The sequence below is a fragment of the Leptonychotes weddellii genome, chromosome 4 (genome assembly GCF_054177405.1).
Source record: "Leptonychotes weddellii isolate Sample4059 chromosome 4, ASM5417740v2, whole genome shotgun sequence".
Classification (NCBI taxonomy): domain Eukaryota; kingdom Metazoa; phylum Chordata; class Mammalia; order Carnivora; family Phocidae; genus Leptonychotes; species Leptonychotes weddellii.
In genome coordinates, this window is record NC_138372.1 from 46,465,271 (window position 1) to 46,473,788 (window position 8,518).

At 45.0% G+C, this 8,518-nt stretch overlaps 1 long non-coding RNA gene across 1 annotated transcript; it reads left to right on the forward strand.

Annotated features, from left to right (window-relative positions):
* Positions 1-555: 555 nt before the first annotated feature.
* On the forward strand, positions 556-6,270 carry LOC145721104 (uncharacterized). Its single transcript, XR_014144568.1, has 3 exons — positions 556-595; positions 2,493-2,791; positions 5,295-6,270. It is a non-coding gene; the product is annotated as an uncharacterized LOC145721104 (long non-coding RNA).
* Positions 6,271-8,518: the final 2,248 nt, after the last annotated feature.

The following is an 8,518-nucleotide window of genomic DNA, read 5'->3' on the forward strand; positions in this document are numbered from 1 at the left end:
GTTTGTTTTTTCTCTCACTAATCTGTCATTTGTCAGTTTAATTTCCTGGGTGAACTGTAGCACCCAGTAGGGTGGAGGAAAACATTGCCTATCATAGAGATGAAGAAAATGACATAGCGTCCAACTGGTTGCCCCCCAGTCACTGAGGCTCCAGCCCTGATCTGCCTCCAGATCCAGAGCCCTTCGCACCATTCCAGAGGTCCTCTTTTTACCAGGCGCCTGGACACTAGGAGTTTTCTCACCACGTTTTAGGCAGCCTGTGACTTCCAAACTCCCTTGGAGAGACCTCTCTTAGTTTTTTGTTGTTTGCAGTTTTTAATTCATTCAGATCTGTTCTACAAAGCATCTGCCTTGTACCAGGAAGCTCAGTGTTCTGAGCAAGTGCAGGCCATTACAATTCAGAGGATAAGAGGCATGATCAGGAGCAGTTTGCTCCGGGAGCATCATGTTACCCTGCCAATAGCCTCCTGGAGGAAGTGACTCAGCACCTAAGACCTACAAGATAAGCCAGAGTGATTCGGGCAAAGGGAGCAAGAAGAGAGGGTTCTGGGTAGAGGGAACCCCACCAGCGAAGAACCAAGATGCGAAGAGCTTGGTGAGTTGGGGAAGCTGAAGAGGTTCAGTAGCTGGCCAGTGGAGTAGAAGGAGGCCGGAGGGGATTGGGGAGCGATGAGATGCAAGGCTGAAGAGGGGCAGGGGGACAGATGACAGAGGTCCTAGACAAAAAAGTTGAGGAGTTAGTCTTTATCCTAAGAGCAGGAAGCCTTTGGAAGGTTTTAGCAGGGGCTTCCGATGGTGACATTTCCATTTGACTGAGTGAGAAGAATGTTTTGGAAAAGGCGGGAGGTGAAGGGCTCAACCAGGGGGTTTGTTTTTCAGTGTTTTGCCAACATGTCTTCAGCACTAGACCAAGAACTCCTGGAAAGCAGAGAATGAGTCAAAAGATATGGTCCTCAAGTTGCTTGTGCTCCTACAGAAGCATGCTTCTGGAAGAAACAAGGCTTTATAATTATCACTAGACATTGGGTGCCCCCCATGTGTCAGGCAGAGCCCAGATAGACTCAGGCCTGCCCTCAAGCAGCCCACAATCTAGTGTGGCCTATAGTCCAGAAAACCCCGCCCAGGTATCTGCATCAAGTCCCACGGGGATACCGTGTGAGTGCATGGCTGGCTCTGTAGCGATTGGAAAGGCTTCTCAGGGGAGGTGGCATCTGAGCTGGGTCTTGAAGGATGGGGAGGAGTTTGTTGAGTGGCTAATTTTTGATCAAGTAATGAAGATCTCAACTTTCTTAAAGGACAGTAAAGTGAGAGATTAAAGTGGCACACTGGGAGATATTTGTAATGACTTCCCCATGCCTGCTTCCCTGCTCTTATAGGTGACACCTGAACCCCCCCATCTCATCCCCAGCTGCCGACGCAGCAGCACTGGGACTTAAAATCTGTCCTGTCCCCTGACACCTTCTTAACATAAAAACGTGAAGGAAACTTGGTAGAGTATTGCCATTAAGAGCAGATGGACCTGGCTTCAAATCAGGCTGCTGCCACATCAACTTATTAGACAAGTCACCTTGACTTACTTAGACCTTCGGTTTCCTCATCTATATGATGGGGGTAGTAGCAGTCTCCACATCGCGACATTGATGGGAAGATTCCTGTATAGTTAGGACACCATGGCGTCTCAGCTCCAAAACCCTTCTGTACTCTGCTTTGTGATGACCGGGCTGGGTCTCCGTGAATCCCGTTTCTGCTGTGGGGGGTGCTGGAGGGGGATGCACAGCTTAAGTTCTGCGAGTGGGGGGTGCTGGAGGGGGATGCACAGCTGGAGGGGGACGATAAGACTTCTGCCTTCCTGTCTGCTTCCTGTGGGGTTTCTATCTGAAGGAAGAGATCAAGAAGGCTTCTCAGGGGAGATGGCATCTGAACTGGGTCTCGAAGCAGGGAGGGGTGGCTCTGACCATCACCCCAGCAAGGCTTTTTCACGTAGCAACGGCAAAGGCCTTCCCGTTGCAGTAGCTGAAGCCGGTTTGTAGTTTTCAACAACGCATTAGGTTCGTGCATCCAATCAGGGACACCAGCTCCAGTCTGGCTGTGCCCCCCGTTCCGGTCTGGAGCTGGTGTCTGAGTTCCAACTCACGAGGTCTCTCTACCGAGCCTCTAACTTAATAATCGCAACTTTTCCCCTTGTGGTCCCTTATCTGTAGGGTGATAGCTGCTTTCTGTAGTTGCTACCTCGGTTATACTTTATAGTGCTCATCTTACCCTTTCAGTTACCCAGTTAACAACTTTATACCCAGTTAACAATCCTCTGTTAATTCTCTCTGTTCGGGTCGCTGATGTGGTTTCTGTCTCCTGGCTGCATCCTGATTCTTATAATTAACTGAGAAGCTATGTATTAAGTATTTGGTGCATACTAAACTCTCAGTGAATGCCGCTTTTTCTGTGATCCCTTATGGATTCCTAATGTTCATTCATTTATTCCTTCATTCATTCAGCATATGTTGCTTCCTACTATGTGTCAGGCCCCATGTGAGGTACTGGAGTGCAGAGCTGAATAAGGCACAGTCCTGCCCTCAGAGAGCCTACAGTCTGAGTGGAGGAGACAACCAAGGACACGAGCCCCCCTCAGCAGTGGTTCTTGGTGCCTCTTCCACGGAGCTCCCATTGTTGATCTCACTGCCTAGTTACTCCATGTCCCAGAGCACCCAGAATCACGATGTCTGACCACACAAGTATTCGTCATCTGATATATTTTCAAACACCTGTTGAGAGACCTCCAGAATTAAGACTTGCGGTAAGGTTGACTTGATGCTATTTCATGTTGTTATTATTTATTTGCACATCTTACCACCCTTCTTAGATGGCAAATTACTTGAGATTTCCCCAAATGCCTGGGATATGATAGGATAACCCATAAAAGATGATGAATGAATGAATTCATCTATTCGATAAATATCCCTTGAGCTCTTCCTATGAAGCAGGCACTGGAATAAGGTACTGGGAAGACCAGGACAAAGAAAATCAGCGGGGTCTCTGCCCCCAGTGAATGGATATCTGTCTGGTTCAGCAACTGCAGCTGCACAACCTCTGAGGACCCAGACCTTCACTGGGCTAGAAGTGCTTCCATCAGCCTGGTCTAAAGCAGACTTTTAGGCACATCCTCTGCTTCCTTCCTAGGGAGCCGGCCAAGTCTTCAGGTGCTACACCTGCCCACTGTGGTTTAGGTGATGTCCTGAGTGCTGGAGGCCAAAGGCTATATTTAAATACTAAATATTTGCATTTTTAATGTTGACTGGAATTGGCAAGGCGGTGATAACCTTTCCAAACTGATATTGGTTTTTACATGATTGAAACAGGCCTGGCCTCAGGCTTTTCTTAAATGAAAAATTTAAAGTATTTTCAATATCAGCGAGAGTGCAGAACCATCTCAGAACACTGTGCCCTGTTTGTATTCTCAGAAAATATCACCTCCCTCCCTTACGCACACTCAGCACAGTTTGCCTTGTCAACATATCAGGGCCTTCCCAACCTTCATTGAGTCCTCTTCACCCTCCTGGAGGGTAGACAGTATGAGGACTGCCTGTCCTGTCTCACTGGGTAGGGGGTGTGGGGGGGCAAGAAGGGAGGGAGTAGATGCTCAGAAGAATTTAGGGAAGCCCAGAGGTGCAGTAGAAAGAGTTTTGGCCTTAGAACTGGCTCTAAATATCTAAATACCTACTCTACACCTCGAGACCTGGGTGGCTTGGACAAACTGCTTACTTCTCTGCTCCACCTTTTCCTCATCTATCACGTAGGAATAAAAATGATATTTCATGGGTTTGCATGACATTCAAGTGTAGTAATCTGTAAACTTAACACCTCATGCCTGGTGTTTTGTTAATGCTCAGTGGACATTAGTTCTTGCCCTTCCCCTGGCAGTGACCTGTGTAAAGTAATATATCAAAATCAGGATCCAAGCTCCTGGTTCCCAGGCCTCTTTCCAAGAGGCGCACTGGGCACAAATAGGCCAGAACATACATATTTGGGTTAAAAGCAGGATTCATTGCCATCTTCGTTCTACTGTGACTACTCTCATTAACTGAATATGCCATGACAGCCCGTCTGAAGACTTCTCGGCATCTATATTTTCCCTTCCCTGCTTTCATTGTAGTGAAAGTCTCTGCACTCTCCAGTATGGTAGCCAACAGCCACATGTGGCTGTTTAAAATCTTTCTGTGCGGCTATTTAAATTTAAATTACATTTACAGTTCAGTTCCTCAGCCACAGACACCCCATTCCGTTGCAAGGGCTCAGTGACCACATGTGGCTGGTAGCTCCGAGCTCAGATACAGGCCTTTTCCCTCATCACGGCAAGTACTGTTGGAAAGTGGTAAATGAGACACAAAGAATAAGAGAGGAAAGAGAGGAAATAATAAGAGAGAGGAGAGGACAGGAGAAAAGAGGCAAATTGGTTTTCCAGAGCAATCCTCATTCATGCACATCTTTGTGTGTTAATCCAGGCATGGAAATCAATTTCTGTGTATTTGTACATTCTGATGAAAGAGGCACATTCTCTTCTCTGAAAGAGCCAGTGCCTGAGAATTTTTTAAATTTAGTTTCGCTCAACAAATACTATCATTTAAAACTCAGATATGACCATTTCATTTCCTGCTCAAAACAGGTCGGTGGCTTTTTATGGCCTGCTGAAAAGCCCCAAATCCCCAGCATGTTTCCAGGCCACTCTCTCACTGTATTCTCTGTCCCCACTCACCACAGACACACACAGGCACTTGCCCCGTCTTGCCTGATGACCCTTCTCTGATGTACCTCGTGTTCAACACTCCTTGCCTTAACTCGTGCTGAACCCATTGCCTGGAATATCCAGAAAGGCATCATCTCTACCTATGGACGTTGGTCGGAACACAGTTCAAATGTTTCCCCCTCCCTCTGCCTTCCCCAGTTCTGCTAGTCTGATGTACTTCTATGTCCATCATTTTGTTTTTCAGAGCATTTGCCCATTTGTATCCATGTCTCTTTCCCCATATCCGTCCACTGTATCCCCCAGCAATAGTGATTCTCAAACTGTGTGTGGAAAAAAGACCAGATTTGTTTGGTTGTGTGTTTTTAGTCTTTGTAAATTTCCAATCCATTGCAGACTGATGATTTTGTAAAATAAAAGGAAGGTTTTTAAAAACACAAAGACACAAAATACAAGCCTTAGTTATTTTATTGTTAGATTCAAATTTCTAAAAAGGTTTCCCCAAACTCTTACTCTCAATTTCTGTTCTTTTCTCATCTTTGATCAAAACTGTTTTCAGACCACCCTTGGAAGAGCGATGCCGTCCAGGCCTGGTGAGAAGCTCTGCACATGGACACACTTTATGGAATCCTTTGGAAACTTTCTGCCAGTGTTCTTCCAGATGTCTGAGGGGATGCACAGAGGAGTGTCTTTGTAGAGGGGGCCCGGTCTATGGTGATGCTTGCAGGCAGATTTGAGTGTAGATCCCAGTTCTCTCTAAGTAGCTTCATGATCCTTGATGTGTGACTTGAATGTGGCCTTGACCCAAACTGAGTCCAAGATTCTTAGACTCCTTTGTGCCATGGATCTCACTGATGGTCTAGCACGTCCTGTGGATCTCCTCTCAATGTTTTAATGTTTAATGTCTTAAATGCAGAAAATAAAAACCACAGGATTACAAAGGAAATCAGTTATGCTCAATACAATTATTCAAATGTGTGGTACCGAAATGTTCCTTTATTAACACATTAAAATAATGATATCTGGTGGTGGGCAAAATACCTACTATAATTCAAAGTATTGATGAGTATAAAACCATATTTCAGGTTTTCTACAACTATACAGTGATTTGAAAATACCTGTGGTTTCCATTGTGATCATCATAGATACGGCTGATCATACTGTAATTTGTCACTTATGTTCAGGAACTGTTTAACTTCAGCAATTTTTTCCATCACCCGAGGTCCAGACAAAATGTCTCCTAACTCATTCATTGATCCAAAAGTATTTATTAAATACTTTCTATGTGCCAGGCATCATTCCAGGAAAGGCAAAGTTTCTGCCCTCACTGAGTTTTCATTCTTGCTGTGAGTCAGATAACAAATAAATTAATATGGGGCGCCTGGGTGGTGCAGTCCGTTGAGCTTCTGACTCTTGATTTTGGCTCAGGTCATGGTGTCGGGGTTGTGGGATGGAGTCCCATGCTCAGCACTGAGTCTGCTTGTCGTCTCCCTCCCCCTCTGCCCCTAGCCCCCTTCCTGTTCATTTGTGCACACTCTCTCTTTCTCTAAAAAAAGAAATAAAATCTTAAAAAAAAAGTAATGTAGTTGATTCTCCTTATTTGCAGCAGTTACGCTGTATAAAGTCACTGTGAACCACTGCTCCTAGGGGAAATACAGGGTTAGGTTTTTGAGTCTCTGGTCACATTTTCATCAACTGATCAATACATAACTTTGTTTTATGTGTGTTTCTGTTTAAAGACACCTTATGTAATATATACTGTTAATTTGCTAACATTGCACTCATGGCCAACAGCACTGTAATTATAACTACGGGCCTGAATGAAGCTTATCTAGCACATATTTTATTTTCTCCATAAGGCTCACCACAGCCTATTTACACTTCAGACTATATGGCACTTCAGCACTATGCTTGGGGGCCATTTTAAACAGTAAAATCACCAAGAAAAGGCACAAACATGTGAAAACATGGCACTAAATAGACCGTAAAAAAAGATATTCACTTATGGTATAAGAGCTGAAACAAGAAGGCAGAGGGTTGCCTTGTTTCACCTCAGCTGGGAACATGCTCATTACGTGACTCAAATTTTTTCCTCTCTCTATGGGTGTCCATGAAAGACCACGAAAGCACCAGAAGAATTGATTTTAGGATCATAAATGAATTGTAACAAGTAGATGGATTCACAAAAAAAAAAATCCACAAATAATGAGGACCACCTATAGATTTATAATATCATGGTAGGTAGTAAGTAAAATAAAGAAAAATATCATATGGGGTGCCTGGGTGGCTCAGTTGGTTGAGCGACTGCCTTCAGCTCAGGTCATGATTCCAGGGTCCTGGGATCGAGCCCTGCATCAGGCTCCCTGCTCGGGGGGAAGCCTGCTTCTCCCTCTCCCACTCCCCCTGCTTGTGTTCCCTCTCTCGCTGTCTCTCTCTGTGTCAAATAAATAAATAAAATCTTTAAAAAAAGAAAAAAGAAAAATATCACAGGATAAAGCTGGTGGTAGATTCAAGTGATCAAATATAGAGTATGTTCTGAAGATAGACAAGATTGACTTATGAATTGGATATGGAGTATGGCGGGGGGTGAGCCCAAGATTTTTGTCTAAGCAAGTGGGTAACTGGTGATATTATTTGAGATTGACTGAGATTGAGAACAGTCAATAATTGAGCACTGACTACACGTTCTTTACTGCACATGATGCTTGAGTTGCAACAATGAACATACAGAGGCATGTTTCGCCGGAGTAACATGGGGAACAGCCCCTAGGAGGTATCACTGTTCTTTTATTTATAAACAGGTTGTTCTCCAGTGCGAAAAAGGAACTGAGTCCTGCTCTGCACAGTAATGGGGCATACTGACTCCATAGATAGGCGAGGCATTCTGGCAGTTGCAGAACTCTCTCCTGTAATAAGGGTTTACAGTGATTATACTGTGTCCAAAAAATATTGTCTGTCATCAGGAAATATGTATTTCCTTAATTTAGCCAGACCACTAATGAAATGGCTAAGGAGGACTAAAGCTCTTGCGGTAGAATGTGGAAAAGGAAATCTAACCTGCAGGACCCTTACTCATCTTTGACCATGGGACCTGGAAACCCCTTCCCCACATGGTTCTTGAGTCTTGATGACCATTGGTTGGAGCCCTGTGGCCTTACCTAGAAGTAAATAACTCAGATTTGGGGCATTACTTGGGGAGAAAATGGGGGATAAATGAGCTCAGTGATTGATATCCTTCCTTGAAGGTGGGAAGATAGCTCTTATTAGAAAAGTGGATGTTGATTCAGATGGATAGTGCTTGGGAGAGAAGATACAAACACAAAGGCAAAGGGAACCAGGTTAGAAGCAGGAAGTGCTCACCAGGAGATCCACTCTGTGAAGGGTCCAAGTCTAAGGGTGCCCAAGTCTAAGTTGTTCCAACCTTCCTGTGATGGAGGTCATGTATACCTGCATAGCGTGGAAGGGTAGCCTCGGGAAGACCTAAGAGGCCTGGTGGTCAGGGAAGGGAGACTGTGCCTCTCAATCTTTTGGTACCAGTGGGGAAGGTCTCATTCTGTCAGGTGACCATGAGTTTCAAATAGTGACCAGCAATAAAGAGGGGGGCCCACAGAGGAAGTGGGAGCACCTGGGAAATATGCATGATGCTAGCAATAGTGGACAACCCAGAGAGAGACAGTGGTACTAGACCTGTTGGCCTGTAAGTTAAAGAAAGCTGTCCTCGGAAAGGGGAAGTGGGTGCCTGACATCTGAATTACACATTCCTGCCCCTCCCCTCCACCAATA